This window comes from Festucalex cinctus, chromosome 4 (assembly GCF_051991245.1).
Source record: "Festucalex cinctus isolate MCC-2025b chromosome 4, RoL_Fcin_1.0, whole genome shotgun sequence".
Lineage (NCBI taxonomy): Eukaryota > Metazoa > Chordata > Actinopteri > Syngnathiformes > Syngnathidae > Festucalex > Festucalex cinctus.
Window position 1 is genome coordinate 1,790,788 of NC_135414.1, and position 12,163 is coordinate 1,802,950.

Genomic DNA, 12,163 nt, shown 5'->3' on the forward strand with positions numbered 1-12,163 from the left:
CGTAAGGGACCATGAGATCCCAGTCCCAATGGCAACGGTCTGCGGAGGTGGCCAGGATCTTTTGAAGGGTGGCATTAAAACGTTCCACCTGGCCATCTGACTGTGGTCTGAACGGTGTCGTGTGAGTCTTTTTGATACCGAACAAGCTGCACATTCCTTGGAACACTTCAGATTCAAAGTTGCGTCCTTGGTCACTGTGCAGTGCGTGAGGTATCCCGTAGCGGCACACCCACTCAGATGCGACGACTTCGGCGACAGTCACAGCTCGTTCATCAGGGAGTGGAAACGCCTCTGTCCATTTCGTGAAATAGTCTTGTATCACGAGCACGTACCGGTTTCCGCGCTCCGTTTCATTGAGTAGTCCCATAATGTCCAGGGCAATGCGCTCCATTGGGGCCCCCACCCTTACAGTTCCCATTGGAGCTTGCGGCCTTTTGAGTGGGCGGGCCCTCGACGCACAGCTGGTACAAGTCCGACACCAGAGGGCGACATCCTCTCGCATGTGGTACCAGTAGTATCGTGTTTGTAGTCTGGCCACGGTCCGCTCTACACCAAAATGCCCACCCACGGCTCCGTCGTGCATCTGCTTCATCACTTCAGGTTGTAGCTTGCGTGGCAGCAGAATTTGTGGGTAGAATTGGGTGTCGTCTAGGCAGTAGAAGCGACGAGCCAGGACCCCATCTCTGAAGTAGAGTCGTTTCCATTGCGACCAATACGTCTTAACGGCTGGGCTGCATGGCGCAACTGCAGTCCAAGGGGGGCGCTCGCTGCTGGCCCTCATCCAGGCGCGTATGGGTGCAATGTCGGCATCCGCGTCCTGGGCTTGGCTCAGCTCTCCCATGGTCCAGCCAGGAAACAAAGACGCAGTATCAGGGGTATCAGTCACATATATTCTCTCGGTCAGTTTAACTTCATGCACGTTAGTGTTCATGTTTTGATCTAAAGTCTCAGTGTTGGGTGTAGGGGTGCTCTGACTTACCCCCACTAGACCCAACACTGTGGACGTGGGTCGTTCCTCTACCCCCACTGGACTCGGCGAAGGGGAACGGCAGTCAGAGTCCAAGTCACACTGGACTGCCCGATGAGCGATGTCCTTTGAGTGCGAGGAGGGCTCTTGTATTTTACACGCACAGGATTGTCGACAGGGCCTTCTGGAGAGACCATCTGCATTGGAGTGCACACGACCCGGACGGTGGACGATTTCAAAGTCGTATTCAGCAAGCTTCTCGAGCCATCGAGCTAACTGCCCCTCTGGCTCTCTCATTCTCGTTAGCCACCGTAAGCTGCTGTGGTCCGTGCGCACCTTGAAGTGTCGTCCCAGGAGATATTGGCGGAAATGGGACGTGAAATCCGCAATGGCCAGTAGCTCACGTCTCGTGGTGCAGTAATTTTGTTCAGTTTTCGCCAGCTTACAACTGCCACAAGCCAGCACACGCTCGACGCCCTGCTGCACTTGCGACAGTACAGCCCCGAGACCAGCGTCACTTGCATCAGTGTCCAGAATCATATCGCCACAGTCAAGAGGATAACCAAGGACCGGCGCTGAGGTGAGGCGACACTTGAGTTCGTCGAAAGCTGCTTGGTGTTCGGTGTGCCACTGGAAGTGAGCGTTCTTCTTAGTCAAGTTGTGCAGGGGTTCAGCAATCGAAGCAAAATCTTTCACAAAACGACGGTAATACGAGGCCAGACCAATGAATCGTCTGACCTCCTGGATCGAGGTCGGGGTGGGCCATGTCTGAACTTTCTGGACTTTGCTGGGGTCGGTGGCCACACCGTGCTCCGATACTATGTGGCCAAGGTACGCAACTTGTCGTCGGAAGAGGCAACACTTAGCTGGTTTCAGTTTCAGGTTAGCACGCTGGAGTCTGTCGAACACCTTGCTCAAACGCTGAAGCATCTCGCCCACGTCCTTGGCCAGTACAATTATGTCATCTAAATAGACCAAGCAGGTCTCCCACTGCATGCCAGCCAGCACCCGGTCCATCAGCCTCTGGAAGGTCGCTGGAGCGTAGCAAAGGCCGAATGGCATGACATTCCATTCAAAGAGGCCTGTCCTTGTACAAAAGGCGGCGGCTTTGCGTGCTCTTGGGGTCAACTCTACTTGACAGTAGCCCGAAGCAAGGTCTAACGTGCTGAACCATTTGGCATTGGAGAGTGTATCCACCGTATCCTGGATACGGGGCAGCGGGTACGCGTCAGTTATGGTACGGTCGTTAAGGGCTCTGTAGTCTATGCAAAGACGGTACGTGCCATCCTTTTTACGCACCATAACGATGGGCGATGCCCAGCTGCTGTGGCTCTGTCGAGCAACACCGCTTTGCAGGCTGTCGCGGATCTGCTGGTCTGCATGTTGCTGTTTTTCTCCAGCCATCCTCCTGGGCGGCTGTTTGACTGGAGCTCCAGGACGAGTCACGATGTCGTGTTGGACAAGACTAGTTCGGCCGAGGTCGGTGGGCCCTGTGGAAAACACATGTCCATAAGTGCACAGTAGACGCTTAAGTTGGAGCTGATCACAGTCATCGAGGTCCGTGGCACTCTGGGCATAGAGCTCTTGCAGATGATGAGGGACCACAAGTGGGCTAGTGGGTGTGTCCCTGGCTGGGTGTCCACTGGGAGGTTGCACGACCTCAGCTGGTTGTAGGAGCCCGGCAATGGATCCTTCTTTAATAGTTACAGATTTGTTGCCCGGATTGAATAGTCGAATGGGGACAGTCTTGGAAGGCTGTGCATGGATCAGGACTCTGGCAACGAGGACTTTGTGTTTCTCAACAAAGCCTTTGGTAGGACTGAGGATCATGTTGTCCAAGGTCACCACCCCTAAATTTACATCACCCTTCACCATAAACTCCTGCCAACAACAACAGTTCTGGATACTCTCACCGCCCGTGACTTTGGGCGGCCTTCAGCTTGGTAGTAGGGTACTTCCTCGCCGAACAGGACAATGCGGCGTCGGCCGAAATCGAGGCGGGCTTCGGCTCCAGCGAGAAATGGATGCCCTAGCAGCACTTCGTTGCCAGATATGTCAGCCACTACGAAATCAACGGTCACCTGACGGTTGCTGATCTCAATGGGTACCTGGGCCTCACCCAGCACGGGCACTTCTCCTGGCCCCACCCCCACCAGAGTCTCGACAGCCGATGGTTGCAAAGGTGGCCTCACGTCCGGGTGGATGGCGTTATAATAGTGCAGCGGCAGCACGCTTCTTCGGGCCCCACTGTCCAAAACGGCGCCTACTTTTAATTCGTAGAGGTGTACGGCGATGCACATTTCCTTGGTGGGCATGGTCGAGGCAGGGCTGCCACCCGAGTTGCTGCCCAAAGTTGAAGTCTTGGTGGTTTTCCGAGGAGAAGGACACTGTTTTTGAATATGGCCCAGCCTTGACAGTTGTGGCAGCGAACACCACTCTTTTTCAAGTCTTTGCGTTGGTCCGGCATTGAGGGCATGTTTTGGATGAATTTACTGGGTGAGAGGCTGGTGTTAGATAGAGCTTCAGTGAGGGGCTCCTCCTTCTCTCGGACGACAGCAGCCCGGGGTCGACATCCAGCAGCGTAACGTGCTCCCAACTGCATGGCGTTGGTGACATACGACGCAGCCCTTTTGGTGGTCTCATGTTGGCGGGCTATTTCATATGCATGAGCTAGTGTTACCGGCCTTTTCTCCAACAGCTTCTGGACCATTTCAGCATCACCTAAACCATTTGTGAACACTTCAACAGCAATGGAATCTTGCTCAGTTTCTGCTTTGTCACCATAAGCTACAGCAATCCTCCCACAAATGTCATCCCTGAACACATGCAGGGCCTCCCCCTGTTTACGCACCCGCTGCCGGAGTTCTACAGCGACTGCGGCTGCATGATCAGAAGAGGGGCCGTATGCTGTTTCGAGCTCATCCACCAGGCGGCGATAATCCCACTTCCCTGAGCGTGGGTTACGGTGGACGATGGCGCCTGCTGCTCCAACCAAACAGAATTTCAACTGTGTTGTCATTGTCTTTTCCGACCAATAATTTCCCTCGGCGCAGCTCTCGAACCTGTGCAGAAATTCTCTCCATGGGGTGCTGCCGTCATACTGGCCAGGACGTAAAGTGGGGATCCTTTCTCTGGGATCATCATCGTCGTCACTATTTGATCTGGGCTGACGAAACAACTTATGGGTCCGACCCTGCCCAGAATGACACTGAGGGCATGCTGGGTTTTCCTGACAGTCCACTGCATTAATCTGCTCGCATTCCATAAACTTGTTGGGGGCTGGTGTGCTATGTACAAAACTTCCCAAGTGAGCAGAGGCGAATGGGTTAGAGTATATTGTTTTCGCTTGTGGGGTGGGGGCTGAATAATCATGCATACTGTTCGTGCTGTGGAGGCGGCAACAGTCGTCATCAATAAAGGGATTTGTCCGGGAAAGCTGTGGCGGGGTGAGCAATTCCTCCCCATTAACACACGTGCTTGCACAACTTGCAACACACAAAAATGGGTTATAATGTTCACATTTTGCCACAGGCTTGTCTTGGTTAGCTCCTTTAATCCACTCAGCACTTTTGGGGACATCATCCGGTAGCACACATGGGTAATTAGCTCCCAGTCCAAACTTTTCACGGGGTTGGCGAGCGGCAGCCATCGTGAGTTAGCTTAGCTACGGCTAATGGACGTCGTTAATCCACTACTTTTGCGTTCGTATTTCTCGGTGCTCACCCTCCTCTTGACAACGTGAGAGAGAGTCCCTTCGTGGTCGCCAGTGTTACACCTTTTCCTGCTCAGTCTCCCAACTGTGGTCAGGAGGCACAGGGGAGGATTTTCCTCCTGGGCCGGAGTCGCCTCCGGGGGTAACTCCCGTCACACGTCGCTTAAGGAGGCACCGGGAGACAGAGGGTCGCACTGTAGTTGTCTTTTTATTCTCCGTTTACACACACTTTTTGTCATCTCTCCCTCTAACCACGCTTCCCTCGCGCCCGTACCCTCTAACTCTTCCGCTCCCACTCGCGCATGCGCACTCCCCCCTCGCGTCTCTCTCTCTCTCTCCTCCGTCACACACAAGCCAATCTCCACCACCCGCAACACTATGGTCAAATACGTATAGGTCCCTCTTTAGCCAATGGGATGCCAGGAAAATGCCAGTAATAGCCAATAACAGAGCAGCTGTAGCTTTCGTATCCTGAAACTTATTTCGTAACTAGAGGCAATATTTTCCCGTTGAGAAGTTTCGTAACTTGAACCTTTCGTATGAAGGGACGTTCGTAAGTAGAGGTACTATGGCGTTAGATTTGTGCCACAATTCCGTGCATAACAAAATGTGTTTCGTACGTACAAAATGTGTTTCGTACGTACCAAAAATGTGTTTCGTACGTACAAAATGTGTTTCGTGCGTACAAAACAGCACGCTTGCTACGTCTCTCCTCAACACGTACGAAACTTTGATTTACGCTTGCGATGCAAGGGTCGAGGCGTAATATTTGTGCCACAATTCTTAACCAATCAGGAGTCGGACAGGAGAGCAAATCCTGATTGGCTGTTTAATATCCAATCAGGCAAAACTTTGACAACGTGTCGTCACGCCGCGTTGCATCATGGGCACTTCTTCGAGTTTTTTTTGTTTTTGTTTTGTTTACTAGCACTCGGTGCTTTCCTGTTTGTATTTTATCTGCATTTCTGCTGACTTTTATTTACTTAACAAAAGTTTTGTTATATTACGGGGTGAAGCAGCTCCCAACTGCTTTCCTGCTTAGCGGAAGACAAGTTTTAGCCCTCATGGGACCGTTGGATGACCGTTGGGGGGGACGCTAACTTCCGAATCGAAGACTACTTTCAACATTTTCATTACGGTAAGTAGCATAAAAGTAGCATCTTTTAACTTGGCCACTATCACACACAGGCTTCCAAGACAATCAAAATTGTATGTAATAGTTACATACACGACATTGGCAATGGATGTGCATAGTTATGATGAAGAAAAAAAAATCGCCACCCCCTTTCTTTATTTTCTTATGCATTTTTAGTGCCTAGTGCCACCAAATGTATATCGTGTAACTAACAGACAGAAAAAAACATGGAATGTCCAAAAGCACGGTTAACACAATGCCATAGTTACTGATTTTTAAGTACGTTAGTGATATTGATTAGAAAATCGTGGAAAATTACGAGATATCAGCTCTTGAATTCAATTCACGAGTTAATTTTGTTGTCATTACCTGTATACTTGTGCACATAAATGCCATCTCAAACAAATCACTAAAGCAGCCTTTTACCACCTAAAAGACTTCGACAGAAGGGTTGCATGCTCCATACCAGAAGAACCTGACTCGTGCTTTTATTTCCAGTAGACATGATTATTGCAAAGGTCTTCTGACTGTTCTCCCTCAAAAGAGCATCACATTATAGCTGCCGAGGTTATGAAGTGGTTACCCTTAGTTGTACTAGACATTTAACATGAGCAAGAAACTGTAGAAACATGGATGGTCACATTGTTTTCCCATAACTACATGAAGATGGATGGATATGATTGTTTCACGTTTTACAATTAATAACCTTGAGCTTTTGTTTGTTTCCAATTTACCAGGTAAACCAATCCAGATTGCGCATCGTTTCTATATCCGGGTCACAGTCATCAATAAGATGTCTAAGGATAGAGAGTACAGCTGAGATGGATGGGACGGCGATGGATGGCTCCACAATAGCAGTCTACCATGCCTACTGTGTGTAAAACTTGAAATAAAAACTGCAAAGATGCACTGTAACTGAGGACGATTCATTTGATTTAAAAACAAAATGTACAGTTTGCTGTTTGTTGATCGATAATGCATCATTAAGTGTCAATTACAAATACAATGTGTAATATATTTTCATCTGTGGAACCTCTTGGGTCTTGCATTCTCAATACATCATCGTGAGTACAGTACTCTGAGGTCTTCTTGGTCAATGATGGGCAAATGTGCAGTGTGTGCACTTCCGCACTTTAATCTTGAAACCATAAATGTGTCATGTACTGCATTGGCACTGTACCTGCAATAGTATTTTGGTTATTGTTTACAGGTTGTTCCGAATACAGTGTGTGTGACACTTTTTATTTTTCTAATTGTCAATGATACTGTTTGCAAGACACATTTAAATAAGTTCAGTAAAAGTGTCGACAACTTACAGGAGAAAAAATATTTTAAAAATGTTTGATTTGGTATGCTGCAAAACAGGCCATTACAACTATTCGAACTTCAAATTATGATAGTCCAATGTTAATGTTGTCATTCTTCAGGAGCTCTTGATTTCTCTGCTGTCAAGCTCAAGCTTCACGTTCTGACTCTTCCTACAGACATTTTAATAACTAAGTCAAATTGGTCTCATCAGCTGGCTCAAAAACGTCAGGAATTAGGGCTGCACAAAATTGGAAAATCATGCAATATGCGATTTTGCTGAATATAGCAATAGATATTGCAATATTTAATATGGATCTAAAGAAATGACTGATGATGATTTTATTATCTAATGAACAAATTATATTTCTCATGCAGTAAAATGTATTCAGAGTTATTTAATTGTAATGACTTCAATAATGTTCAACTAGTGGATGGTGGTGCACATTTTAGCAAGTGGCTGACTGGTCAAATTCAGATAAAAGCATAAAATTCCATATGAAACTTATTGCATGTCTGTTATATGCATATTGCATGGGCCAATAGCGCGATATCAATATTTTTTCCACTCCACTTCTTCATCTTCTGCTTCTCGTGGTGTTTTTGACACTTCTGTTGTGGTGTCATCAGGTGCATTCTGTGTCCTTTGTCATCTTTGTTGCCTGGTAATAAAAACAAAACCCAAGGTTAGCGCTCAGCCTCAGATTTTTAATTGTCTGTTGTTATGGAAAAATGACAAGATCAACCATGTTTTTCACGTTAGTAAAACAATTATTTTGGGCAAACATGTTTATTTCAACAGCTGCTAGTCATGGTGTATGGTTGTCTTGTAACCAAAATGAATTCAATTCTTACGTCAATAACTATGGCATTGGACTGCCAAACACAGTGCTCTTAGGTATTCAATGTTTTCTATTATTCACGATATACCTTTAGTGGTACCAGGCACTAATTACTAAAGAAAAATGGATGGTCTAACATTTTCTTTTCTACTTCTTATACAACGCCACTCATGATGGCATGCATTGTTTAAGATTGTAATGATAGTAGCACGATCAAAAGAGGACAAAACTATAGGATTTACTGACTTAAATACAGTACAGTATTTTGTAACTTACCATAATGAAAACGTAAGTAGCAGGTTAGCCTCTTCTCTTTTTTTTCTTCTATTTTATGCCGTCATCCAACATCACCATGAGCGCTAAAACTTGTTTTCCCTCCTTCTTCCGCTAAGCAGGAAAGCAGTTAGGAGCTGATTCATCCCGTAACATAACAAAACTTCTATTAAGTAAATAAAATTCAGCAGAAATACAGACAAAAATTCAAACAGGAAAGGACCGAGTGCTTGTTAAAAAAAAATAAAAAATCGAAGAAACGCCCATGATGCAACGCGGCGTGACGACACGTTGTCAAAGTTCTGCCTGATTGGATATTAAACAGCCAATCAGGACTTGCTCTCCTGTCCGACTCCTGATTGGTTAAGAATTGTGGCACAAATATTACGCCTCGACCCTTGCATCGCAAGCGTAAATCAAAGTTTCGTACGTGTTGAGGAGAGACGTAGCAAGCGTGCGCGAGGACTGTTTTGTACGCACGAAACACATTTTGTACGTACGAAACACATTTTTGGTACGTACGAAACACATTTTGTATGTACGAAACACATCTTTGGTACGTACGAAACACATTTTGTACGTACGAAACACATTTTGTTACGCACGGAATTGTGGCACAAATCTAACGCCATAAGGTACCACTGTACTAGGCAATTCACACCCCTAGTAAGCGTTAAAAGGAAGGTCGCGGAGCGATGACGGGAGAGCGAGGCGACGGGGGGAGGAGAAAATTGTTTTGGAGGGAGTTGTGGAATAAACATGGCAGTCAGCGTTTGCTCACCAAAAGCACGTTCTTGTGTATTTTTTCCTCACGGAGAGTGTTCCAGAACGTGACACAGGACACGCTACATTGGTGGCAGCGGTGGGATCGTGTGTGTTTCCCGCAAGAATTTTTTTTTTGTGGAACGTTTTCTCTCCGGGAATCTACCGAACTTTCTACTCAGCTAGCCGGTTAGCAGTACTGCTTTGGAGAGGCATGTTGGGAGAAGTGAAACGCGGAAGTTTCAACGCGGACATGAAGGAAGATTTTTACGGGAGTGCAACCCTGTGGACTGGTGGCGTGACTGGAGTGAGAGTCGAGTTCCCGGCACGGTTCGCGGGGACAACGAGAAGCCGTTTGCTACCTGGGTAAAGCAGTTTGAGGCTGCCGTCCACGCACACGGCAGGAGCGGGAGTTACTTCGCTACGTTGGCGAGTCTCCTCCCTACGAGGCTGGACGGCCCGGCTTTTTTGCTGTGGGACAGTTTGGTGCCGGTGGTCCAGTGTGACTATGAGAGAGTTAAGGAGAAGTTGAAAGAGGCTTTTGGACAGAAGCAGTTCCTCCTTTATTTTCAGACATGCATTAATGCACGGACCCGCCAGCCTAATGAGAGTCTGGATGTGTATGCATCTGATGTTTCCAGGCTCGTGGCCGAAGCGTTTCTGGATTATGACCGATACGCCAGGAATGGCAAGATTTTCAGGCAGTTTCTTGCTGGCCTTTACCCTGCCCTTCAGGCTATGTGCCACGAGCAAGGGGCCACGGATGTGAATGAGGCCTTGATCGTCGCGGGACGTTGTGAACGGGCCAGGCAAGCTCTGAGAGTAGGCGCAGCCCCGTCGCTCTACTCCATCCCACAACCTACAGTCCCTTGATTCATCTGCTCGGAGTGTTGTGGACTGTATTGAGAATGCAACGGAGAAGCTGGTCCATGCCTTGGAGCGACTTACTTCGAGGATGGACGTCTGTAGACGGAGGTGAGAGATTTAAGATCCCGTACCCAAGAGGATGAATGTGGTGGCCGTCGCTCCTCTTTTCCTGGGGCTCGCCAGCTGAGTCCAGGGGAGCAAGGTGGACGACGTGCTTGTCACTGCGAGTGTGGCGGAGTTCGCTGCAGGTCCATCTCCCGGGACTTCCTGAGGAACGACAACGAAAGAGGCCGGTCTCCACAGCGTGGAAACTAGGGGTGGGACAAAAAACCGATTCGACCGAACCATCGTTCGTCAAGGGGAGCTAAACGACCGTATCGGTAGCAGACTCGTCAACCGATACAAAATCCGCCGCGAATCCTTAGATACGTTGCTTGTAAAGCTGTGGACCGGATATCGCGTGGCTATGAATCGATTGCGAGTGAGGCTTTATGGTTTTCATAACAATAGCAAGAGTTCTGCGCCGTGCTCTAATTGTTTTGTTTACGTTTCAGTAGCATCACTATTCAAGCTACTTCCGTGTTTACAGATAGCTAGCAAAGTAGCGCTCAGAGACGCTTCATTCCCCGGATGTTGTAAACATAATGCAAAGACGTCACGCACCTTTTTGGGGGGCCCGCCCACCGTCAACGCCGGACTCGCGACACGTCACGGGATAGTGTGCGTGCGCACGCGCGTGCGTCACAACGAGTGACAGCATGCAACTGAAGACAGTAGTAGCAGGAGCCCATGGCTATCGAGTCCTCTCGGTGCACTTGTATGTCCCAGCGTTGGTACTGCGCGTGAGCCAAAAGAATAACTTCCCTGACGATACAATGCATGGATCCAAACTACACAGGTATGTCCCACAGCCAACACACCAGCTAAGCTAAAAGCATACTGCAAGCATCTCATTAGCATGAGCAGCCGATAGGAGTACTGAGACGTGCCCGCAATTACGTCATCAAACTCAAAATGAACGACAGCCCCCCCCCCAAAAAAAAAATCATGAACCGTTGTGATTCTGTGGTCATCATCGTGTCTCAGATTTAAAAAAAAAAAAGAAAAAGAAAAAAGTCATACATTAAAGGGAAGGGTACTTTTGGCAATATTTTTTTTTTTATATATTAAGTGGTTTAAAATGTGTTTGATAGATTTATTGTTCCATAAGGTGGCTTCATATTTCTTTTGGCTGGATGGTAGGTTTATTGAAACTGATACATTTTTCAGTCATACGTCCAGCCCTTTGTTGCAGTCTATTTAAATAATTGATTCAATATATGAAAATATAGAAGACATTTTTGTTGTTGTTTTTTTAACATGTTTGAAGATACTGTAAAAAATTGTGGTTTTAAGATTGTCTACAAGCAAAAAATGTCACGATAAGTTTTGAATATTGAAATGAATCGTATCCAATCGAAAATTGTATCATTCCCAAACTTAATCGAACCGTATCGAACCGTTCTGTTCTGAAAGATAATCGTTTTTAAATCGAATCGCAACCTGTGTATCGAGATACATATCGAGTCGGCCTCATGTCAGAGATTCCCACCCCTAGTGGACACCAGGGAGGATTCAGCGACAGAGAGTTGTCTCCCCACCAGCAGGGGACCTGCAAGCCCCTGCTACGACTCCTCGCCACCCCGACATCGTAGCAAGAGGCCGAGGGGGCAGCCCTACACTGAAGATCGGTAGGCGAGACTTGGAGTGAGGTTTTTGTCTCCCTCCCGGCGTTCGCCCTCAACCCCACGGGCTGTGCCAGGGAAACGGCCAGTAGCTGTCACCGAGACCCAGATACCAGTGTTGCCATCAGCGGGTCACAGCAACGACTCAGCAGCGCCCCTATCACCCAGTTGGTGGAATCCTGTTTGGTGGGTGAGTCGGAAACTACTGCCTACATTAGGGGGACCGTCGAAAGTGTTGATGTGTTAATGAATTCTGGTTCTAATGTTGTTGTTTTTTTTTTTTTTTGCCTTGACAAGATGGCGTGCGCCAGTGTATCTGGCGACTCTCGTCTTGGCTGTTTGTTGATGGCGCTGTGAGCTACAGCAGCCGTCTTTGTCTGTCTTCTTGTCATGTGGCGTTTCGTCTTTTGTGTGGACCCGATTTGGACTGGACTGTTCTCGGCGGTTTGCCCGTGATATTCCTCGCGGGACGGTGTCGGAGCCCGGCGGCTGCGCCCATTCAGCGGCATGCCTGCACTAGCACGGTTTCTGTTGGGGGAGTGTCGGGGCCATCCGACTTCCCCACCGGGCACCTGT

The 12,163-nt window shown here is 48.0% G+C and overlaps 1 protein-coding gene and 2 long non-coding RNA genes across 9 annotated transcripts in view; 2 read left to right on the forward strand and 1 right to left on the reverse strand.

Moving 5' to 3' along the window:
- The window catches only part of tmc3 (transmembrane channel like 3), a 587,484-nt gene that overhangs the window by 99,227 nt on the left and 476,094 nt on the right, over positions 1–12,163 (forward strand). The gene's annotated exons all lie outside the window — the stretch shown is intronic.
- Positions 5,595–6,890, forward strand: LOC144016995 (uncharacterized). The gene is made up of 2 exons (XR_013283047.1): positions 5,595–5,817; positions 6,552–6,890. It is a non-coding gene; the product is annotated as an uncharacterized LOC144016995 (long non-coding RNA).
- On the reverse strand, positions 7,447–8,447 carry LOC144016996 (uncharacterized). Its single transcript, XR_013283048.1, has 2 exons — positions 8,238–8,447; positions 7,447–7,781 (listed from the first exon to the last, which is right to left on the reverse strand). It is a non-coding gene; the product is annotated as an uncharacterized LOC144016996 (long non-coding RNA).